The sequence below is a fragment of the Dasypus novemcinctus genome, chromosome X (genome assembly GCF_030445035.2).
Source record: "Dasypus novemcinctus isolate mDasNov1 chromosome X, mDasNov1.1.hap2, whole genome shotgun sequence".
NCBI classification, from domain to species: Eukaryota; Metazoa; Chordata; class Mammalia; order Cingulata; family Dasypodidae; genus Dasypus; species Dasypus novemcinctus.
The window spans coordinates 149,868,185-149,895,583 of NC_080704.1; the positions used below are offsets into that span (position 1 = coordinate 149,868,185).

General features: G+C 38.7%; 1 long non-coding RNA gene across 2 annotated transcripts in view; it reads right to left on the reverse strand.

Annotated features, from left to right (window-relative positions):
- Positions 1 to 3,593: 3,593 nt before the first annotated feature.
- LOC139438094 (uncharacterized) overlaps positions 3,594 to 27,399 on the reverse strand; it is an 81,984-nt gene continuing 58,178 nt past the window's right edge. Inside the window, exons 2-5 of one of the 2 annotated variants that reach the window (XR_011647981.1) lie at positions 25,839 to 26,063; positions 23,343 to 25,727; positions 16,247 to 16,290; positions 7,859 to 8,538 (exon numbers count right to left, since the gene is read on the reverse strand). This is a non-coding gene — a long non-coding RNA (uncharacterized lncRNA). Of the gene's footprint in view, positions 6,611 to 7,858; positions 8,539 to 16,246; positions 16,291 to 23,342; positions 25,728 to 25,838; positions 26,064 to 27,399 lie in introns of those variants that run through there. The other variant, XR_011647982.1, reaches the window with a different exon arrangement.

Genomic DNA, 27,399 nt, shown 5'->3' on the forward strand with positions numbered 1-27,399 from the left:
TCAAATCTGCTCTCATGTATCTCTAATGTATTTTTAATCTCATCCAACATGTCTTTGATTCCCATAAGGCCTGTTAGTTTTCTTTGAAGACTTTCAAAGTTTTTATGCTTACTTAGTGTCTTAATATCCTTTATCTATTTAGTCATACTTTCTTTCATTTCTTAAAATTGATTTAGGAGAGTTGTATGATTACCATTGATTAATTATGTTAAATATTGAATCTCTTTAGGGTATTTGGTTTGTTCCTTCACCTGGGCCATCTCTTCCTGTTTCCCAGGATGGCTTGTAATTTTTTGCTGATGTCTAGGCATTTGATATGTTGGTGAATTTACTCTGATGGCCAATTTCACTCTCTTGTCTATTGTTATTCATTTTTTCACAGTTCTTCTTTGATATTTGGTTCAACGTATCCTAAGTCTTTAAGACTGCCCAGCTTACATAATCAAACTTGTTCAAGGGTCCCGCTAATGGGATGCAGACTTTCTCCCAGGGGTGGGGTAAAGAGAGCTCTAAAAGCAGTATTTCTCCATGAAGTTTCCAGACCGTCCAGTCAATGGCACTTGTCTGTGCACCTTTCCACAAAGGTGTATCTCTTCTGGTTTTCCTTTGTTTTTGTCTCACCAGGGCTGAGATTCAAAATTAGGCTCAACTGATCAAATTAACTGAATAAAAGCCCCCAACTCCCCATCCCTTTTCCCTTGTAACAGCTGAGAGGGAATAAGACATCTGTTCCCTCTCTTGGTCAGCTGCAATCAGCCAGGGGTTTTATCGCCACTGACTATCTCTGGGATGGGGGAGGGGAGCCCTTCCCATTGGCTGGAAGGTTAAGTAACTCACAGTTAGTTGGTTTTGCTTCTTGGTTTCTCTGACCCTTACTCTCCTGGGGGTTTTGAAGCTCTGTACTAGTCTGCTGACCCCCAAAGCAGGTCCCTTTGGCAGTTTTAGCTCTTTCTCCATTATTTTTATGAGAGGGCTAAGCCTTACCTGCTTAATTCAATGTCATCTTCCCAAATCCCTTCTTTTTTAATATAGACATATAGGGCTATTAATTTTCCTCTTAGCACTACCTTTGCTGTATTCCATAAGTTTTTATAAATTGTGTTTACATTTTCATTCATCTCAAGATAACTACTAATATCTCTTTCAATTTCTTCTTTGAACCATGGATTGTTTAAGAGTGTTTTGTTTACTCTCTATGTATTTGCAAATTTCTCCCTTTCCTGCCTATTATTGATTTCCAGCTTCATTCCTTTATGATCAGAGAAAGTGCTTTGTATAATTTCAATCTTCTTGAATTTATTGAGACCTGTGTTTTTGCCCAACATGTGGTCTATCCTGGAGAAATGTCCATGCCCACTTGAGAAAAATATATAATCTGCTGATATTGGGGGCAATAGTCTGTATATGTCTCTCAGGTCCTGTTCATTTCTCATATTGTTCAAGCTCTCTGTTTCCTTGCTGATCTTCTGTCTAGTTGTTCTGTTGATGTGACATGTTGAAGTCTCCAATTATTACTGCAGAGGTATCTATTTCTCCTTTCAGTTTTACCAGAGTTTGCCTCATGTACTTTGTGGCATTCTGGTTAGGTGCATAGATATTTATGACTCTTACTCCTTCCTCAAGGAGTAAGAGTCATAAAGAATGGCTTTCTGCATCTATCACATTTTTATACTTAAAGGCTCTATTGTCTGATGTAAGTATAGCTACTCCTACTCTCTTTGGGTTATTATTTTTGTCAAATACCTTTCTCCAAACTTTCACTTTCAGTCTATTTGCATCCTTGGGCCAAAGGAGAGTCCCATGAAGACAACATATGGATGGTTCATGGTTTCCTATCAATTCTGTCAACTTATGTCTCTTGATTGGGGAGTTTAATCCATTAATATTCAATTTTATTACAGTAAAGGTATTACTTCAGCCATTTTATCCTTTGGCCTTCATATGTCATATCTATTTCTGCCCATTTATTACCTTTTTGGTTATCCTTTGTGATAGTCTGCACTTCTACACTTCCCTCCAAGCCCCTCTCTTCTCTATTCTTTTCTAGGTGTAAAAAATTCCTTTAGTGCTTCCTGCACAGCTGAATTCTTGTTATTAATACAAAGTCTCTTAGTTTCTGTTTATCTGTGAATATTTTAAGCTCACCATTATAATTGAAGGACGGTTTTGCCAGATGAAGAATTTTAGGCTGGCAGTTTTCTCTTTCAGTACCATAATTTTATCATATGATTACCTCCTTGTCTCTACGATTTCTGAAGATAAATCCACAATAAGTCTTACTGGACATCTCTTGTATGGGATGTTTTGCTTTTCCCTTGCAGGTTTCAGAATTTTCTCTTTATCTCTGGAATTTGGTATTCTGTATATTATGTTTCTTGGGGTAGGTCTATTTGGATTTCTTCTAATTGGAGTACTCTGTGCTTCCTGGACATATAAATATTCATGTCTTTCATGAGAGTTGAGAAATTTTTGGTGATTACTTCCTCAAATACTGTTTCTGCCCCTTTTGCCTTCTTATCTCTTGGAATTCCCATAACGTGTATGTTGCTGCATTTCATGTTTTGCCATTCAACTCCCTGAACCCCTGATCAATTTTCAATTCTATTCTCTTTCCTTCTTTCTCTTCAATTTCAGTTGTTCTTTCCTCTATGATTCTTTCTTCCATGATTTCAAATCTGTTGTGTGACTCTATTTTTAGTCTTGTTTATTGTGTATTTCATTCCCATAAGCTCTATTATGAGAACAGCCAAGCCTCACAATTTTTCTCAGAGGTTACTCTCTACCCTTGGCTGGTCACACATTCGCTCCCTCTGCCTCTTCAGCAACCAGCCCAGGTCAGTAGGGAACGTATTTGAGAATGCAAATTATTTTTCCTCCCTGTCTTCTGTTATGGCAAACAATGTCAGAGGTCCACCCAGCCTTGAATTGTGCAATTCCTACAATGCAGCATACCAAGTTCGCTGACCAAAATCTGAATTTGCTCTAGACTGTGTTGCTCCTACTCCCCTTTCTTGATGAAGAGGATGCCTGCAAACTGCTCAGTCCACAACCACTGCACTCCACAGTCTCTGCAATATGCAAACTGCTATTTGCTCCATAGGTGGAGGGAAGGGTGCCTGATGATGTTGTTCCAGCTCTATGCATGGAATTTTTCAGCCAGTTGAGTTTCCTCTCTTTTGCCCCTCTCTCTTCTGTTTTTTTTTCACCTTCCTCTTGTGTCCTGAGCCCCAAAGAAGGCTTTCAGACAGTCTCTGCCTTTCTTCTAGCTATTTTCACAGGGAGAAAAGTGATCCTTCTGCCTCTCTACTCCTCCTTCTCTGACTAATAAATTTTTGACAGGAGTACCAAGTCCACACAATTGGTAAAGAATAGTTTCTTCAATAAATAGTACTGTGAATACTGGATCTCCATAGGCAAAAGAATGAAGGTGGATACCTACCTCATACCATATACAAAACTAATCCAAAATGTACCAAAAATCTAAATAAAAGAAGGAAAAATAAAAAATACCCAGAAGAAACATGGGAGGATCTTCTAGACCTTGTGTATTTCAGTTTACCAAAAGCTGCTGGGAGCAATATACCAGAAATGGGTTGGTTTTTACAATGGGATTTTATTAGTTTAAAAGGTTACAGTCCTTGAGGCTGTGAAAGGCAAATGGCTAAATTTAGTTTTTAGAAAAGGCAAAAGTCTTGAACAGACATTTCTCCAAAAGGAGATATAGTAATGGCCAATAAGCACATGAAAAGATGATCCACATCATTAACCACAGGGGAAATGCAAATCAAAACCACAATGTGATACCATTCACACCCACTAGAATGGCTACTATTTTTAAAAAAAGAAATTAACAGGTGTTAGAGAGGATGTGTAGAAATAATAACACTTTTTCCTTGTTAATAAGAATATAAGGGAAACGGACTTGGCCCAGTGGTTAGGGCGTCCGTCTACCACATGGGAGGTCCGCGTTCAAACCCCGGGTCTCCTTGACCCGTGTGGAGCTGGCCCATGTGCAGTGCTGATGCGTGCAAGGAGTGCCATGCCACGCAGGGGTGTCCCCCACGTAAGGGAGCCCCACACGCAAGGAATGCGCCCCGTAAGGAGGGATGTCCAGCACGAAAGAAAGTGCAGCCTGCCCAGGAATGGCACCGCCCACACTTCCCATGCTGATGAGGACAACAGAAGCAGACAAAGAAACAAGGTGCAGCAAAAAGACGCAGAAAACAGACAACTGGGGGAGGGGGAGGATTAAATAAATAAATAAATCTTAAAAAAAAATATATATATATATATATATATAATGAAGCAGTCATTGTGTAAATCAGTTTGGTGATTACCTGGAAAGTTAAATATAGAATTACCATATGACCTGGCAATCGCACTTTCATGTATAAACCCAAAATAATCGAAATCACAGTCTAAAAATGTAATTGATAACAATGTTCATAGTGTCATTATTCACAATTGCCAAAAGATGGAAGCAAGTTATGGGCCCATCAAACAATTAACAGATAAAATGTTGTTAGTATCCAGACATAAAAAGGAAAGAATTGTCATTCATGCAATAGCATGGATGACCCTTGAAGACGTCACATTGAGTGAAATAAATCAGACACAAAGGACAAATATTTTATGATCTCAGTGATGTGAAGTTATTAGAATAAGCAAATTCATATAGTCAGAAACTAGACTACAGGCTACCAAAGGCTGAGGTAGGGTTAGGGGATGGGGAATTGGTGTGTATTTGATTCAGAGTTTCTGTTTGGGGTAATGGAAAAGTTTTGGTAATGGATGGTGTTGACGGTAGCACAATATCATGAATTTACCTAACACCACTGAATTATAGATTTGAATCTGGTTAAATGGGGAAATTTAGATAACATGTATGTTCTTAAAATAAAAAACTAAAGTAACATAGTATTGTACAACAGAAACAGTGAAACCTAGGTAATCTATGGCCTATAGTTAAGAGCTCAATTATAATAACATGCTTTCATTAATTATAACAAAACTACCACACTAATGCAAAATGTTAATTATATGGGGGATATATGGGACCTCCATATTTTCTGCAAGATTTTTCTGTACACCTACAAGTTCTGTAATTAAAAGGTTAAAAAAAGAAATGCGGATAGATTACTAGGAGAATCTAGTCTTCAAAATACCAGGAGTCTTTGCTATCATTGCAATGTAGGCAAGGGAAATAGTAAACATTTTCCCAGGGACCCATTCCCTTGAGCATCCAAAAAAGAAGAACTCTTTGTCAATTGAATTTATACCATTAAATGTTTTCATGGCTGTATTTGTTTTCAGTTTTAATTTATTGACTCCAATTGCAAAATGTTCAGGGGACATCAAGGTAAATTGTTAAGCCTTGATTGGGATTTGGCATAACCTGCAGTGTTACAGAGCTTGTCCATGCCATAAAACTCAGTTTCTTAGGCACTACACTGACTTGACTCTGGGTCTAGCTCTTAAAAGCTGATGTTTCTACCCTCCCATAGGCAGAAGACACATTTGTTTTTGGAATAGGAATTTTTCAGTTTGTGCCACAATATCTGAAGAAAAGTTTTCACATTTTCTTGAACATTTTTCCATATTTCTTGCAATAATAGAAGATTATTCAAATTAACCTCACCCATTCAGGTACTTAACATCAAAATACTCACAATCAGAGATATATGGAGCTCTTTTATATTGACACTCTTATGAATTATTCTTATGTGGTCAAATTTCCCTATGCAGACCACAGGAAGTTGTAGATCCTAGTGCTTTCTAGATATTGAACTTCTCCCATATCTTTCCCTACAAACTGCCAGCTAAGTTATTGCTGTTGGAGAAGTATGCAGTGTGCCTGGCTATCTGATCACAGATATCAATGAGTAAAGTTTATTTTTTCCCTCATTAGAGAATTATAAACTCAGAAACCCAGGTCTGGAAGAACCTAAAAGATTATTGTGGCAGTTTGACAATATTTATGAATTCCAAAAACAGATATAGATTATATTTGCCAGCTGGTCTGTTCCTCTGGGCATGATACCCTTTGATTTTAAATTCAAAGGCATTATGTTTATTTGACTAAATAAAGATCAGGACTCTGATTAGGGCATGCAGGGTTGAGTCACTGCCCCCTAGGTGGGCTATATGAGTGGACATTCAATCGAGGAGAATACAGAGGAAGACAGCTCCATAGACAAGGCAGAGGTCCCATGAAGAGATGAGCCATTTGCCTGATAGTTTACAGCTGACCTTGTGAAGAGAACAGAGCATCTGAGCCAGGAGAGAAAGCCCTGGAAAGAGAGACAAGCCTTATGCCAGCCTAAAGCTGAGATCAGAAGAAGCTGGACCCGTGGAGCCTTAAAGGGGAAGAGGAAGGCTAAATATTCACAGACGTCATCCACTATCTTTCTTCAACACATGGCAAAAGAATTTGATAAGGAAGTAACCTTGACTTGGACTCTTTTAACTGTTAGGTTTTACCCCAAATAAATATACTTTATAAAAGCCAGCAAATTTCTGGTACTTTGCATCAGCACCCTTTTGCTTGACTAATAAAATTATCTTGCCAAAATTCTGATCAATGTGCCACTTGAGCAGCTTATTCAGGCTCCTGTAACAATAAAAAAGAATAAAAATAAATTAATTGAGTATTTACTGTATACCAGGGATAAAGTTTTATACACCATCTCTTTTAATATTCATAGTGTCACTCTAAGGTAGAAAGTGTTTTACAGATGACAAAACTAATGCCAAGAGAGGTTAAGTGGTGAGGCAAATGTCCCATGGAAGTAGCAAGGCCAAGATTCAAATTCAGGTTTCTCTGATGTCTAGAGCCCAAGTCTTAAACACCCAACTGTCTCTCATAACTCAATTTTCTGAGATGATTCTAACCTCAAATATTCCTTCATGTTGTTCTAATAGCTGGAAAATGTGCTTACTGAAATTTCTTAAGCAGCTTTGAAAATTCTAAAACTAATTGAGCTGATTTCCTATAATTCTAAATTTAGAAGTTGACACTTTAAACTTAGTTCCCTGAAGGATATTAACCAGACCTTCTCAGTTTTCCTTACAGGAATAAGATAATATCTCAAAGCAAAACCAAACAGAATGATGTAAATAAGTAACTTTTCTAAGAGACAAAAAAATTCATTTGCTTGAGCATATGTCTGAGAAAGGAGACATGAAGGTCTTGCACCTGCACAATTATATCTAAACTGTGGTTTATTAGATGCTAAAATCAAGGAATAGTTGGGTGTGCTTGAGAAAACACAGGAGTGAGAAAATGCACATACCCTCCTCTCCTCACAAGACCTCTCTTATAAACTTTTTTTTTTACTTGTTTTATTCTTGTCCCCTTAGACTCCCCTATGCCTTTAAAAACCCTAGTTCCCATTCTCATTTTGAAGTGGTTTGGGGAAGATCCCCCCAGTTCCTTGCTTGTGCACTCACAATAAATCACCTTCTCACTAAAAGACATGTTTTCCTTTAAAGCGTAGGATTGGGCAGGTCTGTCTATTGGAAATAGACAATCTTACAATAACAGTTTCTGAAAATTAACTCACACTTGTCAGAATATCCACATCAGTTTTGGATTGAGAAAATTGGTTACCATGCATCTACTTTCCCATGTTCCCACTTTCCCTCCTGACAACAACAAACTTACTTTGCTCTTGAACATGATTTTTAATATTAGTACCTTATTCCATGGTGAGAAATAAATATCAGTTAACACAAGCATGGACCTGGTCATTATATGATGAAATTCTAAGACAAAATAAAACTTATTTTGAAGACAATGCAGGAAATTTGGAACCAAAGATAGACATGTCATAAGCCATTAGTAAGTAAATCCTAAAAGTTTCATTGAATCAAAATGTATTTTAATTTTTTTAAAATAAGATTTAGATTACATAAATGTTACCAAAAATATAGGGGATTCCCATATTTCCCACCCCCTTCCTTTCCCACAGTTTCCCACATTAACATCCTTCATTAGTGTGGTACATTTGTTACAACTGATGAACATATATTGAAGCATTTCTACTAACCAGGGACTACAGTTTACATTATAGTTCACACTCTGACCTGAACAATTTTAAAGATTATGACAAAATATATAATGGCCTGTATCTGTAACTGCCAGATCATGCAGGATAATTCCAATGTCCTGAAAATGCCCCCATATTACACCTTTTCTTCCCTCTTCCTACCCTCAGAACCTCTGGTGGCCACAGCCATTATATCAATGATAAAAGATCTTCCATAGCTAGAATAATAATGTCTATAATAGAATAATATTCTCTACTTTAGTCCATTGTTCATTCTGAAATCTTAAGAATTTTGGGATGGTGATACCCACTCTAATTGAAAGGGGGCCTAGATTCTATAAGGCAGATAGATGGAATTATCTTGCTTGTAGTTGAAGACAATTTCTGTTCCTTGGGATGGGCATTCTCCATCATCATCTCCTTGTTAGTTGTCCTGAGTCCAGTGAACTGGAGAGTAGATGTTGCAACTTTGCTGAGATTCAGGGCTCAACTGGCACATAAACAGACCAAATATTTAAGTCTCTGGGACATATTTTTTTAACAAGTATAGTGCTAATTATAGGTTCAAATAAAAGGGGGAGAAGAGCCATGTGTAGGGAAACTCATTAGTCTAACTCTGATACACTGGGGAGCATAAATTACAAAGTAAGGCCCACTGACAGGGTACCAAATTCCTGAGATTGTCTGCTCTACTTATAGGGTCTGGATGTCCCTAGAGCCCTCAGGAGCCCCATTGTTTGAGGCACTCTTTACTGCAGCAGTCAACGAGATCCTGCTGAGATATGCATAAGTTTAACATCTAGAATGACCTCCCAACTCATTTTAAAATCTCTTAGTCATAAAAACTAATTTGTATTTAATATTTGCCCCTTTTGGTCAAAGTGTTTGTCCAGATGCATTGCTAGTTGGCACTTGGTAATAATTCCTTGGTACCAGGGAGGCCCATCCCCAGGAGTCATGTCCCATGCGAGGGGAGAAGGTAGTGTATTAATATACTAAGTTTGGTTTAGAGAGAGGCCACATTTAAGTAACAAGGAGGCCTTCAGGAGGTAACTTAGGAAATATATAATACTAGACAAAGTTTCATCTTCACAAGAAAAGGTTCATAAGTACAATCATCAATATCAAGGGCCTGGCATCATGATCTGTCTTCCTTCACTAGGCACTGTTCTTGTACTCAGGGATTCTTGCTATTCTATTAGAGAATGTAGCAGAACTCATCAGGGTGGGAATTCAATATTCTTTTGGTTATTATGTGGGTGTCCACCTACCAAGACATTGCCCCATGAACACCTGAACATTGAATATAAATTTAAATAGACTCAACATCCTCTGGTCAAAATGCATTTCTGTTCTTCACTCAGTTCTATAATAGAGTGATAATACCTCTTTGTCTGACTTGTTTAAAGTTAATTTTCTTCAAAGCTCTTTTCCCCTTCAGCAGGATGGTGACTTCTTTTAGGGAAGAAACTGTCTTTATATCTGTTCCCTTTAAAATTCCTGTACATTTATTCTTCTGACATTTATTGAGTATCCTTTTTGTCCTTGACACTGTGCTAAGCACTGGAGATGTGAAAAAAGGCACAGTATCTTTCTCAGTCTAGTGGGGAAACAAAAGAAATTTAAAGCAGTAGCTGCAATTCAACACACAGATATTCTAATTTAAGTATACTGTACTGTAAGAACACAGCAGATAGAACATTGTAGATGTCCAGTATCCATCTATTAAATTCAACTTAAGCAAAGAGAATGGTTTAGCTGAGTAAAAGGATTATGACCTGTGAGGTAGATCAAGGCCACTGGTACCTAAAGCTAAGTGTCTCTCAGGACAAGTTGCTCCATGCACCCCACTTCTACAAATTAAGACCAATATACTGAGTGTTTTGGCTGTTAAAATGCAGAATCTAATTTCCTATTAGGTATTTTTACCCCCATTTTACATTTCATTCTGCAAGTGTAATCCCAGAGGAGAAGATCTTATTATCATATGGCCCAGAAATAAATTTTGACTGGGTTGGGACTGATGATAGTGGCAGAAGTGATGGAACCCAAAAATCCCTGTGTTAGTACTAGTTAACATTTGGGATTAGAAAGGGTTTGGGATGCTTACCATGGGTGGATAGATGCAAAGTAACAAACTAGAAGGTATATGGAGGCAAAAAAAAAAATAGGGAGTATATATTTGTATAAAGATGGCTCATAGAGGATAGTAAGGTAAATAATTGATGTTGCCTACAGTGTTAGGCAGCAATCAGGACTAGTAAATCAATAAGCAGCAAATGAAAGCAAATTACTGAAGTAGAGTCATGGCTCTTTTGAATGTTTCGGGGGGAATAATGCTTTGACTGAGGTAGATGGAGAACCAGTGAGACATGGCATCACTGTAGAAAAAAAGAGCGGGACATGCATGACATTGGTCCCGTCTTCTACCTGTTCTTCCTGCTGTAACCGCTTTATATCCATAAATAGTTGTTTCCTTATTCTAATTTCTCTTTGCTCCCTGATTTCCATCAAACTAGTACTTATTGACAATTATTGTGCCAAATATGGCAATAAAGGATTCAGGAATCCTTCCCTCAAGGAAATAACAGTCAAGAGAGGGAGACAAGCATTTATTATATCTACTCAGTTATTAAACTATTAGTTAATAAGGAACATGATATATGCTATAACAGATGGGGAAAATCTAAATACTATGAAAGAATACCAGAGGAAAATATTAATTCTGATTGGAGAAGAGGACTTCTTAGAAGGGAATGATAAAAGATTTGAAAAACGGTTTGCATTTCAGTGGAGAAAATAAGGATGAGTAGTCTTTCTGAGCAGCAGGGATGTGAGTAATCAGTCAGAGAAGGTGTATGTCTGGGTCAATTGTCAGTATGAAATATCTAGGGCAACAAACTTATCAGTTTTCCCTGGACTCTCCAGGTTTTATCAGTGAATGACCTGCATCCCACAACTCCTAAGTCCTGGGAAACCAGAACAGTTGGTAATCCTAAATATATATGGGACTTGGGTATGCATATGGTAGGAAGCAAAGAAATAAATGGGAAACCAAAAGTCAATGAGTGGGAAGTGGATTTGGCCCAGTGGTTAGGGCATCCATCTACCACATGGGAGGTCCGCGGTTCAAACCTGGGCCTCCTTGACCCATGTGGAGCTGGCCCATGTGCAGTGCTGATGTGCACAAGGAGTGCCCTGCCATGCAGGGGTGTTCCCGCGCAGGGGAGCCCCACTCACAAGGAGTGTACCCCAGAAGGAGAGCTGCCCAGCGCGAAAGAAAGTGCAGCCTGCCCAGGAATGGCACTGCACACACAGAGAGCTGACACAACAAGATGATGCAACAAAAAGAAACACAGATTCCCGTGCCGCTGACAACAACAGAGCGGACAAAGAAGACGCAGCAAATAGACACAGAGAACAGACAACTGGGGCAGGGGGGAGAAGGGGAGAGAAATAAATAAATATTTTTTTTAAAAAGTCAATGAGTGAGACCAAAATAAATTTAGGCAGAGGTCAGGACATGATAGGTACTGAATGCCAGGCTAAGAAATTATGACTTGATTTGGTAGACAGTGAGGATTTTGACAGGGTTTATGCATAAGGGAAGGATGTCATCAAAGCATTAGATTGGTGACAAAATGCACTGGATAGATGAAAAGGGTGAGGAACTCTTTGAAACCTATTGAAGGAGTCCATGTAAAAAAGTCACAGAGAATATTGCAAGGAGAATTGTAATGGGGATGGTGCAGAGGAGTCATATTGAAGAGACACTTCAGTGGTAAAAATCACCAAACTGTCCTTAGTCTGAAATAGCTACAATGAGGAAAAGTGATGAGTAAGGTTCCCAACCTGGTTTAACTGGGAGAATTGAGGTGCTATCAGAAGAAGTAGGGAAGTAATATAGATAGTTTTAAATGGGATGGTGACGTGTGGAGCTGGCCCATGCGCAGTGCTGATGCGCGCAAGGAGTGCCGCGCCACCCAGGGGTGTCCCCCGCGTAGGGGAGCCCCACGCGCAAGGAGTGCACCCATAAGGAGAGCCGCCCAGCACGAAGGAGGGAGCAGCCTGCCGAGGAATGGCGCCGCCCACACTTCCCGTGCCGCTGACGACAACAGAAGCGGACAAAGAAACAAGACGCAGCAAAAAGACACAGAAAACAGACAACCAGGGGAGGGGAGGGGAATTAAATAAATAAAATAAATAAAAAATAAAAAATAAATGGGATGGTGATAATTACATTTTAAGTGTTAGAATTTATTTTAGTTTCCTACAGTCCAGGACTTGGGATGTCAAATGGATATGTGGCTCTCAGGATAAAGAAAGATATCTTGCCTATAATTATAAGCTTTGAGAATCATGTTATATAGAAGTAGATGAAGCCAAAAGCACAGATATCACCATCCATGAAAAGAGTGAAGTTACAGATATCAGTAAGGAATATATGGTGGTCATTGTATGGGGCAGTTTGAGATTATTTACGAATACCAAAAAGAGAAATATGTGTGAAAACTAATCTATTCCTCTGGGTATGATACCCTTTGACTGAATTAAATTCAGTTGAAGTGTCTTTGATTAGATTACCTGTTAAGATTAAGGCTTTTGACTACATCAGACAATGTGACTCCGGTTGAGTCTCTGCACCTTGCTTCATCTGATATAAATGGACATTCACTCAAGAAGACACACAGGAAGAAAAAGCTCTGTCATTTTAGACCTGTCATATGATAGAAAGGAGAAGGCCCAAACACTCAAAGCCTTGGGTAGAGATAAACCATTTTGCATGATAGCTTACAGTTGAAATTAGGAAGAGCACTGGGACTGATACAGGAGGCCTGGAAAGAAACGAGCCATATGCCAGAAGAGAGATGACTTTACTTAAGAACAAAGCCTCAATAGGCTGGGTGAATGGAGCTTAAAGAGAAAGAGGAAGCCCATGGGGAAGACTGAGACAAGCCAGAGATTGGGGACAATCTTGCTTCAACATGTGGCAACTGATTTTGGTGAGAAAGCAACCTTGAGTTGAACTTTTTATGGCCTTATAACTGTAAGATTTTATCCCAGATAAATGCTCTTTATAAAACCCAGCAGATTTCTGGTACTTTGCATTGGCACACCTTGTCAGACTAATATGTTATAGTTGCTCACAAATACTCTGATTCTCACCTTGTTCCTGGTATATGACAGTACTGAAATATGGTTACTTTAGCCAACTAAATATGAGTAAAAGTGACTAATGCCATTTATGATCAAAAGCTTAAAAAGTCAGTGAACAAGTAACTGTATCCCTTTTTACCTGAAATCATGAAAGTATGTGTCAAAAAGGAGCTCCAGGAACAAGGGGGTTCCTGGATGACATCAATGAGCAGAAACTCACTGCTGATGGTTATCCAGCATAAACAAGAAATAAACCATTGTTGTATCAACCCACACAAAACTTTTTGGATTTTTTGTTAATATAGAGGAAGTTACCCCATCTTGGATGGAAAAAACCTTCACAAATGCACGTTAAGAGGTTAGAAGAGGGAACTGACAGAGAAAAGGAATAATGCGAAGTGAGAGTTGAGTCATGGGAGTTATGGTCATGGCCGATGGGGTTAACTACCAGGGCAGATGGCCCCTCTTTGGAAATGGTGTTTATGTGTGATGAATCTGGACTCAGATGGGATCTCCCTTCATAAGACTTTCATGCTAATGTGCAGGAGGTGCAGTTAATGTTGGGGTTTAAGATATATTTAGGGGATTTGAATCTCTGGACTGACAATGTGATAGCCAGATCCTGAGCCTCAACAGACTCCAGCACCTACAATCTGATTTATTGGACTTACCACACTCAGCTAAGATGGAGGTGAAGAAGGACAACCACCACACCATGGAGCCTAGAGTGATTACAACTGAAAATGGGAGGATTGCATCCAGCATCCAGGTGGAATCTGAGCCTCCTCTTGACATAAAGGTGCAATGGACACAACCAATCCAGTGTCCACATAGAAGAGGTGGCATTGGATTGGGAAAAGTGGACATAATGGACAAAGGGTATGGGGAAAGGCAGGAAGAGATGAGAGGTGGAGGCGTCTTCGGGACATGGAGCTGCCCTGGATGGTGCTTCAGAGGTAATCACCGGACATTGTAAATCCTCACAGGGCCTACATGATGGAATAGAGGAGAGTATGGGCCATGATGTGAACCAATGTATATGAGGTGCAGAGGTGCCCAAAGATGTACTTACCAAATCCAATGGATGTGTCATGATGATGGGAACGGGTGTTGTTGGGGGGGGGGGAGAGGGGGGGTGGGGGGGTGGGGTTGAATGGGACCTCACATATATATTTTTAATGTAATATTATTACAAAGTCAATAAAAAATTAAAAAATTAAAAAAAAATAATAAAAATAAAAAATAAAAAAAAAAATAAAATGAATTATAGAAGAAAATGAAGATGAAATGAATCAAAGTCAAAGAAATAACATTGGATTTGGGCATTCATAGTCCATCAGGTCATGAATCTCTGGACTGTCCATGTGACAGCCAGGCCCTGAGCCTCAGCAGACTTGCAACTCCTACAATCTTGTTTATTGGACTTACCATGGCCAGCTAACAGGGAGGTGAAGAAGGTCAACCACCACACCATGGAGCCAAGAGTGCCTACAACTGAAAGCAGGATTGCATCCAGCATCCTTGTGGAATCTAAGCCCCCTCTTGATATAGATGTGGAGTGGACACAACCATTCCAGGGTCCACAGGATGGAGGAATAGAGTATGGATTAGAGTGGACTTACTGATATTCTATTCATGAACTATTGTGATTAGTAACCAAAGAAAATGTGGCATTGGTGTGGAGAAAGTGGCCATGGTGGCTGCTGGGTGTAGGGAGTGGGAGGAAGAGATGAGATGTGGGGGCATTTTCGGGACTTGGAGTTGTCCTGGGTGGTGCTGCAGGGATAGTTACCAGACATTGTATGTCCTCCCATGGCCCACTGGGTGGACTGTGGGAGAGTGTGGGAAAGCCTATGTTTTGAAGGCTGTGCTTCCTTGGGGGATGTTAGTAGGGAGCAGGGAGGAGAGTGTCTAGACCATGATCACATCAGTGCAGGTTTGGGCTGTGAGTTTACCTCCTGTGAGATGAGAAGTGCTCTGAGCAGCCAGGCTCCTCAGCACAGCTGACCATTTCCCTTTGCATATACTGAATGGTCTCATGTGCCTGGGAGGAGGAGTCTATGTTAACTACTGTGAAACAATTATGTACCAGGCACCCTGCTAGGCACATTAAATACTATTTCCTCTAAAGCTAGCTCACAATGTCCTTGGGAGTCATGTGTTATAGGCCTTAATTTTGCAATGGGGAAAATGAAGTTCAGAAAAGCAGAAGTACCCATCCTAAGGCCACATAGTACTTCCTTGTGGAGCTGCCATTAAAACCCTGGCTTGTTGAGTTGCAGAGCTCTTAGAAAATAGCTGGTTGTATAGGAAAGAGCATTGACCAGGATGTCTAGAGACATGGGAATAAGTGTTTTCTCTGCTTCTTAGTGCCTTAGGAACAACAACTGCTCTCTTCCATGTTACAGTGTCTCCATCATTAACATGAGGGGCTGGCACTTCCATGTAGCTAACTTTAATGGTGGCAGTATAGAAACATATCACCCCAAATATACTTCTCAATGAAGCAGACTGTTAAGATAGGGAATTAATAGATGGATCTGGAACCTGGTAAGAAATCCACTTGGACATCTGCAAGCCAAAGATGGCTGCTGGAAAAGCCTCCCCCAAGATTCTGCCACTCAGAAGACTTCCTCCAGAACCAGGAGTAGCCCTGGCTATTCCCCCAAGGACATTATCATTGGGCCCCCCTGGGAAATTGATGGGGGAAATAAGCAATCAAAGTAGTGAACAACTCAAACTCCTCCCCTGCCATTAGCAAAAGGGTGAAATAAATAACAGTTTAAAAGGCAGTGCCGGGGCTGATTTCTCTCCCTTATGCTCTCTTGTCTCTGGACCCGGGCTCCAGCAGCTTCTCCCCTGCTTGGATCACCATGCAAGTAAAACCTAGGCATTTATAACCTATAATGGGAAATTGTAGCCTGTAAATCAGCCCTTTTTATCACTTTTCAGCCCCTTCCTCTCAACCTGGGACCCCTGCTCTGTTATTTTCTCTCATTTCTCTTCCCTCCCTACCTGAATAAATTACTGGCCTAACTCACCTGATGTGCTCTTGAAATTCATTTCTCCAGCATAGTCAAAGAACCTAAAGGAAATCCAGTAACATCAAAGTATAAGGAAAAATACCAAGCAAAAAGCAGAAAGTAAATTTTATGCAACCATACCTTCATCTTAAGCTGAAGACATACAATATCAAAACTTTAAAATAACTGTGAGTAAAATGAGGGGGGAAAAAACACACCAAATTGCAGTACAAGACATGACTGTTGCCTTACACCCATCCATCTGGAAAGCTTTGTGGTAAGCAAATGTATGCTGAGGAAAATGAGAGACAGGAACCTAAGGGTGACTTGTAAAAATCACCAGAAATATAAAATTCACTACATTTGAAAATACTGGAAAAGTATCTGGTCAGATGAGATTTCAGACTAGACTATAGGGATGGAATTTCAAAGCACATGCAATACAGAGGACCAGGTGCCATTTAATGCTTGATTTGGGGGGAGGGGATGTGATTTAAAGAGGCTACTGAAGAAGAAAAATTAAAGTAAAAAAGAAGGAAGATGCACACTTTGGCAGTTGGCAGTAAAGGGGAAAAGTAGAAAAGGGAGAAAATTTAGGGCCCTGAAAGACAAATAAACCAAAAAAAAATCAGATGACTTAGAATGTTTCCCCCACCACTAAAAAAAGGATACAAAAATACACCACTAAAGTGTCTGGATTTTGAAAGAGGAGGACATCATTAAATTGGGACTATTATAATGCTTCCCAATACGATAAAACATGGACAAGAGAAAAAGGATATCCATACAGAGTTTTTGTGGAAAATCCTAAGATGAAATTTCACATTTATCAAATGAGGAGTACCATCCTACTTCAATAACCATGCAGCAGAAAAAAGTCCAAATATACATCAACAAGCATGTGAAGACAGGGGAAAAAAACACCTTGAATCAACAATCCAGAAAGTAAACTTAGAAATGTACAGAAAACAGGGAGAAATGAAAAGAAAACTGATTGAACATAGCAAAAAATTAGAAAAAAAGGACAGAATATTCCAGAAATGAAGAATAAGTTACAAGGTGCACAACGATACCACAAATTAAAACTTGAAAAGGGTCACTGAAGAAGTGTAGGGAAACAGCCTAGGAGATGAAAATGATATAAGGAAAGAAAATTAAAAGGGTCATAAATAAAGTAGTAGAAATGGAAAACAAGAAGGAATAATAGTTGACTGGAGTTCATATAAAAGAAAAACAAACAATGAAACAGACCTAATATTTAAAACTATAATGGAAAAAAATAACTCAGAAATAGGAAAAGACTTGCATCTAAACACTCAAAGGTCTCATAAAGTGCCTAGAAAAATTAAGCCCAAATGATCAAATCTGAGATATATCAAAATAAAACAATTATATTTCAAAGATAGAAAAAATATCGTCAGGGCCTACAGGGGAAACCATCAAATAATTCACAGGGCAAAAGAATTAGGGCATCATCCTTTCCAAAACCACCATATAAAGCAAGGAAATAATGGAAGAATTTTCTAAAATCTCAAAGAAAGAAAGTGTAAATTAAGGATTTTTTAAAATCCAGCCAAACAGTATTTCAAATAGCAAGACTATAGAAAATACTTATCAAAATGCAAGAACTTAGGGAATTCTGTGCTCATCAGCCTCTCTTCAGGAATCCAATAGAGAATGAACTTCGTTCAATCAAGAGACACTGGAAAATTTTCAGTGAAAGACTGATGGTGAGAATCTTAAAACATACAATGGTACATTTAAGACAAAAACAAATGTGAGGATGAGGGTAGGAAACTAATGCACAAATGTTTTATATTGTGACAAAGTAGAAATGACACAAGTGAAAAAATAGGGAATAAGAGAAGAAAAGATAAAAATAGAAAAAGTCCAGCACTGTATAGGGCATTAAATAATTTTGAGAAAAAAACATAAGCCATATAATAAAGGGTTAAGTGAGAAAACAAGGAGAAAGTGGAATTTTAAAAGGTGTCAGTAGAAAAGTGACCACTAGAACAAAAAAAAATGAACCTTACTAAATAAAAAAATACATTATAGAGTAAAATATATACATCCTATATAGAGAAACATAGTAAATATAACAAAATCAAAAAGTTACTGTTAAGCATGTAGGAAAGCATAGAGTGAACCCTGTCGTGCTGGATTAGGTTAGCCATAGCACTATGAACTCATGTTTCTTTCTTTCAATAGATAGATGGACAGACAGATACCTGATAAACTCATTATAGAGATTATGTATTTATGGACGAGTACACATATATCTATCTCACAGTCTTGTCTTCAAAGAGGGCTTAGAGTCTGTGATACCACCAGGGGCAATAAGAATATCAATCATTGCCAAGATCTTGATTTCTAAATACCATTATGCCTTATTCAATTTTATGTTGCATGCATTTTATCTCAGTTATATATATCAAAGAGAACCTGTGTTCCCTTGAGAAATGGCTTATTCTAGCGACAGGATAGGGAAAATACAAGATTAGCACAGAGCATCTTGTAGTGCCAAAAGGTAAGAAAATACCCCCAAAAAAGTGGGGTGGGGGTAGGGGAAGATGTAAAAAATACACAGGAGCCAACTCGAAGGGGCTCCCAATAGCCAAAGCTGGAAAAATTTGAACAGTAAAATAAATTACAACATTATTGATTATAATCCAAATAAAAGAAATATCCATGACTTCATAGGGATATAAATTATTGAATAAATGAAGAAATGGGGGAGAATAAACAAATCTTCCTCACAGAAGTATTCCAAATAATATACATAAATACTACCCACTCCAGGAGGTAGAGTTTAATTCCCATTCCCTTGAGTGCGGGCTAGAATTAGTGACTCACTTGGAAGAATAGGAAATGGAAAGGAAAAATAGTAACCTTACAATGGAGAAGGCTTACAGACATCACCTTAACCAAGTGTTCAAGGTTAACATCACCAGTGAGAACTCACATCAATATCATGAACCCCCTGATATGATGCAATGAGAGTAGGACCTCACTTCTGCGGTAGTCTCAAAAACCCATAAACCAGGTCTAATCATGAAAAAACATTGGACTAGCAACAATGTCCTTCTGTGAACTAGAACAAATGTACGTCATTATTGCAGGATGGTGAGAATGTGGAGAAATCTGGGAAAAATACAATTAATGTAACCTACGGACTATAGTGAACAGCAATACTGAATTATTCTGGCATGATTGCCAAAGAAATACAATGTTGATAATAGAGAGATATTGAAAAATGTGCCAAAAATATGTTATAGACCATAATTAGTAGTAACAGTCTGATGATATTATCTCATAATCTGTAACAAATGTTCCACAACAGTGTGGTTTATAGGTTAAAGGGTGTTGTATGGGAGTTCTACACATGTGCATGATTTATAAGTTCAAAACTTCTCTAATAAAAATATTTTTTTTCAAAAATTGGACTACCCAAAGTTGAGGAATATTCTACAATTAACCTCATCAATACTCTTCAAAACTCTCAAAATAACGAAAAACAAGGAAAGACTGAGAATCAGTCTCAGGAAAGACTCAGGATACATGATGTCTAAATGCATTATAGTATCCTGAATTGTATCCTAGAACAGAGAAGTGACATTTGTGGAAAAACTGACAAAATTGAAATAAATTCTGTGGTTTGGGTTATAATATTTTACCAAAGTTCATTTCTTAGATTTGATAAGTGTACCATGGTGATATTAATATTAGGGGAAGCTGGGTGAAGGGTATATTGGAACTATCAGTACTATCTTTGCATTTTTTCTGTAAATCCAGAATCATTTCAAAATTAAAAGATTTTTTAAAAGACAAAATACAATTAATCCATAGAAATACTAGAAGACAATCTTGATGTAGGGAAATGTTTTTAAAGTGTGACTCAAGTAAAATAACTAAATTGATAACTTTGAATATAATTTTTTTCAAGTTAGATGATATAAACACCATAAATAAAGTTCCAAATCAACAGAGAAACTTGAAGAAAACATTTGTAACATATACTACAGGCAAAGGGCTAATATATCTAATAATAAAGGACTCAAAAAATCGGGGACATGTATATGAATGCTCACAGCAATACTATTCATAATAGCCACAGGTAGAAACAGCCAATTGTGCATCAGCTGATGAAGAGATAAACGAAATGTAGTATATAGAATGGAACATTATTCTGGAATAAAAAGGAATTAAATTCTGATACATGCTGCAACATAGATTAACCTCAAAATAATTACAGTAAGTTAAAAAAAAGTCACAAAAAACCAATATTGTATGGTGCCATTTATATGACATGTCCAGATTAGGTAAATCTATAGACAGAAAGTATTCATGGATTAATGGCTATATATGCATGGGGGTGGGGGATTTTGAGTTACAGTTAAGGAGTGTGGGGTTTACTTGGGGGTGATGAAAAAGTTCTAAAATTAGATTACGGTGAGGGTTGCACACTCTATTTTCTTTTGTTTTTTAATTCATTTTTTTTTAAATATTACATTAAAAAAATATGATGTCCCATTCAACGCCACCACCCCCACACCCCCACTCCCCCCAAAGCAACACTTTCTCCCATCATCATGACACATCCATTGCATCTGGTAAGTACATCTTTGGGCATCGCTGCACCCCATAGTCAATGGTCCACATCATAGCCCACACTCTCCCACGTTCCATCCAGTGGGCCCTGGGGGGATCTACAATGTCCCGTAATTGTCCATGAAGCACCACCCAGGACAACTCCAAGTCCCGAAAATGCCTCCACATCTCATTTCTTCCTCCCATTCCCCACAGCCAGCAGCCACCATGGCCACCCTTCACACACCAATGCCACATTTGCTCTTGGACATTGGATTGGTTGTGTCCATTGCACATCTATGTCAAGAGGGAGCTTAGATTCCACATGGATACTGGATGCAATCTTCCTGCTTTCAGTTGTAGGCACTCTAGGTTCCATGGTGTGGTGGTTGACATTCTTCAACTCCATGTTAGCTGAGTGGGGTAAGTCCAATAAATCAGAGTGTAGGAGTTGAAGTCTGTTGAGGTTCAGGGCGTGGCTATCATATTGGCAGTCCAGAGATTCAAATCCCCTAAATATATCTTAAACCCCAACACCAACTACAATTACAGTAAAATAGCATGAAACTCTTGTGAAAAGAGATCCCACCTGAGTCCAGTTCCATCACGCAGAAACACCAGCTCCAAAGAAGGGCCAACTGACATGGCAGTGAACCCCATCTGCCATGACCATAGAACCCGTGGGTCTCTTTAGCCCTCAAAAGAACCAATACCTGGGGTTGTATCTACTTTATCTGTCTCTGAGACTCTGCTCAGGTGTGCATAAGGGCAATCCTTCTGACAACCTCCAGACTCTTTTTTAGAGACTCATAGCCATATAAACTCATTTCTCCTTTCCATTTCCCCCTTACATTAGGTCAAACAGCATTTTGAAGTCATGTTATTATATGTAGACAGGGATATTCTGCTGATCCGCGTTGAACCTTTAATTCAAAGTCATTTTCTAGTTGCAACTTCAGCTGGTATTTGGTAGTGATCACTCGGTGCCAGGGAGGCTCATCCCCGGGTGTCATGTCCCACGCTGGGGGGAATGCACTGCATCTACATGCTGAGTTTGGCTTCGAGACTGGCCGTATTTGAGTAACATGAAGGCTGTCAGGAGGAAACTCCCAGGCACAATGCTGCTCTAGGCCTTGTTCTTATTTCAGGTGTATAGGCTCACAAGCATAGTCATTAGTATCAGGAGTCCACTGTTGGACCCTGATTCCTTCCTGATTCTTACCTTTGCACCTGGGGGACTGCTGCTGCTCCCCTAGGGATCACGACAGAGCACCCCCAGCCAGGAACCCAGTACCCCCCCCCGCTGTTGTTAATTGTTTCCATTATGAGTATATCCAAACAATACCATGCACCCTGGACATATGCCCTGTATAAGTCCCTGTCAACCATATATCTCCTGTCACTAACATCCCATACCAGTATTCCTCTGCCGGCATTGTTGAACCACCCTGTGATTCAAAACTTCCTGTAAAGCGAAGCCCAATATAATGTCAGGTTCCCTTACTAGTAAAATGGAATATAGCGATGAGTTTAAAGGTTAGACCTAGAGTACGTATTGATTTGGAAAAATTCTACATCCCATCTTTTTCTTTTCTTTTTTCCTATTGAGATTCTCTTCACAAGAGTCTTAGATCACATTAAATTATATATACAATATATGGTACTCCCACACATCCACCATAAAACCTTTTCCGTTCCACAGCGAAAATCTTTTAACTTATTCATATCATATTTCCTGAAACTGATGTACAGACTCCAAAACAATAGCTTTCAAACAAGGGGACATCTGTGCTTACAATGTGGTCCATACTTTAGGATATACAGTTTTCTAAATTTTGTAGTTATCCTAAGTTTTACATTATGGTTTACATTATTAGTCTGTCGTCCCCTATATGTTTATGGTGTAATAATATGTTTTATAGTCATCCTCGTATACTCTCACGAAACTCCTCTCTTGCCCCCACATTTACCTTGGTTCCATCCATTCAACATCCATTTTCCCCTCCCCTTGGGGCCCACAGCAACAGCCAATCTCCATTTCCTGAGGAGCCACGTCCAGAGATACTTGCAACAGTGTTCAGGGCCTGACTTCCTCAACTGCCCTAATGCCCTGGGAGCCACCCTTTCTCTCGAGAGATAGTTCCCTCTATTTGATGGCATTAGTCCTCCCGAGGATGTGGGTCCACCCCTACTCTCACTACTTGGGTCTCTACCCAATGGTACAACCCACCATGGCAAAATGAGCATTCAGACATTCCCCAGGAGTCCGTCCCGCATCAGACCATCCCCTCCGAGCATCCTAAACAGATAACCCTCCTAATTATGTTTTGATACGATTTTCTCAGCATTTTACTCTAAACCAACACCTGACAATCTCCTATGTTCGTATGTTGCCCCTCCCTCCCCACAATTTTTTGGGCAATATTACCCCTCCGCCCATTCCCAGCATCCCTCAATCCCGCAAAGCCCCACCCGAAGGTAACCCCTTGCCCCCATTTTATCCCTTCTTTGTGCTCATACTTACCAGCAGCTCATCATAGATTCCACCCCTGCAGACGTCGGCTCACATCCTTCCTCCACCCCCTGATTTCCTGTAAGCCTATTTTCCAGTCTCTAGCTCTCTGAGGCAGGTTGCTTGTTTCATATCATTGAGGTCATGTAGTATTTGTCCTTCAATGCCTGGGTTGCTTCACTCAACATAAGGTTCTCAAGATAAATCCATGTTATCACGTGTGTTTGTAGTGTATTTGTTCTGACAGCCGAGTAGTATTCCATTGTGTGTATATACCACATTTTATTGATCCACTCATTTGTTGATGGGCATTTGGGTTGATTCCAACTTTTGGCGATAGTGAACAATGCTGCTATGAACATTGGTGTGCATATATCGGTTTGTGTCCTTGTTTTCAGTTCTGCTGGGTATATACCCAGCAGTGGTATTGCTGGGTCATATGGCAAATCTAAGGTTAGTTTTTTGAGAAATGGCCAAACTGTCCTCCAGAATGGTTGGATCCTTCTGCATTCCCACCAGCAGTGGATGAGTGTTCCCCTTTGTTCACATCCTCTCCAGCATTTGTATTCTTCTGTTTTTTTCATAGCTGCCAATCTTATGGGAGTAAGATGGTATCTCATTGTAGCTTTGATTTGCATTTCCCTGATAGCTAGAGATTTGGAGCATTTTTTCATGTGCTTTTTAGCCACTTGTATTTCTTCTTTGGAGAAGTGTCTGTTCAAATCTTTTCCCCATTTTTTAAATGGGTTGTTTATCTTTTTATTTTCAAGATATAGGAGCTCTTTATATATGCAAGTTATAAGTCTTTTATCAGATATATGGTTGCCGAATATTTTCTCCCATTGTGTGGGCTCCCTTTTTACTTTCTTACCAAACTCCTTTGAGGTGCAGAAGGCTTTAATTTTGAGGAAGTCCCATTTATCTATTTGTTCTTTTGCTGCTCGTGCTTTTGGTGTGATATTCATGAAGCCATTTCCTATTACAAGGTCCTGTAGATGTTTCCCTACACTGCTTTCCAAGCTCTTTATGGTCTTGGCTCTTATAGTTAGGTCTTTGATCCATCTTGAGTTGATCTTTGTATAAGGTGTGAGATGGTAATCCTCTTTCATTCTTCTACATATGGCTATCCAGTTCTCCAGGCACCATTTGTGGAATAGGCTATTCTCTCCCAGTTGAGAGGGTTTGGTGGCTTTATTGAATATTATATGACTATATATATGAGGTTCTATATCAGAACTTTCAATTCGATTCCATTGGTCTGTGTGTCTCTCCTTATGCCAATACCATGCTGTTTCCACTACTGTAGCTTTGTAGTATGTTTTGAAGTCAGGAAGTGTGATTCCTCCAATTTCATTTTTCTTTTTCAATATGTCTTTGGCTATACGGGGCCTCTTTCCTTTCCAAATAAATTTCATAGTTTTTCTAGTTCCTTAAAGAAGGCTGTGTTGATTTTTATTGGGATTGCATTGAATGTGTAGATCAGTTTTGGTAGGATAGACATCTTAATAATATTCAGTCTTCCGATCCATGAACAAGGAATATTCTTCCATTTATTTAGGTCTTCTTTGATTTCCTTGAACAGTCTTGTATAGTTCTCAGTGTATAAGTTTTTTACCTCTTTAGTTAAATTTATTCCTAAGTATTTGATTTTTTTATTTACTATTGTGAATGGTATTTGTTTCTTGATTTCCTCCTGATCTTGCTCATTATTAGTGTACAGAAATGCTACTGATTTTTGCGCATTGATCTTATAACCTGCGACTTTACTAAACTTGCTTATGTGTTCTAGAAGCTTTGTTGTAGACCTCACAGGGTTTTCTATGTATAGGATCAAGTCATCTGTAAATAATGAAATTCTGACTTCTTCCTTTCCAATTTGAATGCCTTTTATATCTGGTTCTTGCCTCAGTGCTCAAGCAAGTACTGCTAAGACAATGTTAAATAGAAGGGGAGAGAGTGGGCATCCTTGTCTTGTTCCTGAATTTAGAGGGAAGGATTTTAGGATTTCTCCATTGTAAACGATGTTGGCTGTGGGTTTTTCATATACACTCCTTATCATGTTCAAAAATTTCCTTGTATTCCGATCTTTTGGAGTATTTTTATCAAGAAAGGGTGCTGTATTTTGCCAAATGCTTTTTCTGCATCTATAGATATAATCATGTGATTTTTTTCCTTCAATCTGTTTATACGGTGTGTTACATTGTTTGATTTTCTTATGTTGAACCATCCTTGCATACCTGGAATGAATCCCACTTGGTCGTGGTGTATAATTCATTTAATGTGTTGTTGAATACAAATAGCAAGTATTTTGTTAAGTATTTTTGCATCTAGGTTCATTAGAGAAGCTGGTCTGTAATTTTCCTTTCTTGTGGTGTCTTTGTTTGGCTTTGCACAACTCTGTGAATAAAAACATTTCATTGAATAATTTAAATGGGTGAACTTTATAATACATAAATATTTCAATATAACTCATTTTAAAAAGCAAAGGACAAAAATAGTAAACCGTACCTGAACATCAAGGTATGCTTCCCAGAGGTAATGATTTTGACACCAAACTAAATTCAATTTTATCAACCATCCAAATTTTTAGAATCATCCTGGAGATGTAGATTTGCTTGCCTATTATCCTGGTGTTCGATACCACTTAAATGCACATGTTGGTTTCCCAGGCAACTCATAGCCAAAAATTTCCAAGAAGGCAATAAAATATTAATAGTTTATGTTTCCAAAGATCTAGAGATGTAATAAAGGAGGAAAGCAAAATTGGTGTTAACAACTCAGGAAAAAAAAAAAACCTTGGGCATGTTTTTATAAATACTTCTGAGTTCTTTCAAGTGAAGGTCCTTTTAATTGCCTCTAGGGGACATAATTTTGAAACTCTGAAACATTTCCAAGTGTGTCTTTTAGCATCTGCAATTCTACCTCCTGTTCTGGCTTAAAAAAAAATAGACCTGGGGAATACTCCTCTCCCCATTTAGTAAATATTTGTATTTGTTAATCTCTAGCAATTTGTCATAAAAACTACCTTCTGGCTTTTATGCTTCTTCTACAGGAGAGGGGAGTGGCACAATAAACCCTTCATTTCACCTTTCAGGACTTTCTTTTAGGATACAGTCCAGTCAAGGACCAACAAATGTGAATAAAAATACAATAATTCCTTCTAATTTTATAAATAATTCATTTATATAATTGTTTCATTTAGTTTCCATAAAAAGCTTTCGAGTTGTACTGATTTTAAAATTTCAAATACTATTTGCCATAATTTTTGATGGTCCTCTTACTCTTCACACGAAACCAAACATACCTGAAATCATAGACATGGAAGAGTCCTTAACAATTGTCTAGTGCCATGGGAAAATAATTGAGCAGGAAAGTAAGACACACTATTTTCTAAGGTATGTCATAATAGCTACATAAAAAAAACTAAGCATAGCAACGGGAATAGATCCCAAATATGGATAGCCGCCACAGCTAAATGCTGGGATTCTGTATGGTTTTCGTTCAGTTACTTATATTTTTCTGTGGCTTTCAAGTTTTCTGGTTTTGGTTAGGAAAACATATTTAAGTAGTAATTGTCTAGTGAAATCCATTTGCCTTATTCATGAGAAATTAAAGTCTAGGGTGTTCTGTAAAAGCCAGAACAGGCAATCTGGCCTTAGGATTTTTAAACTTAAGCTGTTCTTTGAATTTGGACTTGGGGAAAATATGTGTTTAGTTAATCCTTTTTCCAATTCATCTTCAAAATTGCCTAAAGTAATTATTAAAATCCAGCACTCACTCTAAATTCAAGTGGGAAAATTTGATTTTGTATGAGCACTGAATATGCTTACTCATCTTCAACTTTCTTTTGGATGGAGTAGCCATTTGGACTCATCATCCTGCAGGGAACCCCCCCCCCCCGCACCCTACTGCCTAGTGCCTCCTCTCAGTCATCTGCTCTTCCCAAGTGCCCACTGCTCTTCCCAAGTGGCTTCAGTCATCTAGGGATACCCATAACCTCTGGTGCCAAAGGAGATTCAACAGTTTTGAGAAACTGCTGTCAATGTGCCTGGGTATGAGCTGGTTTCAC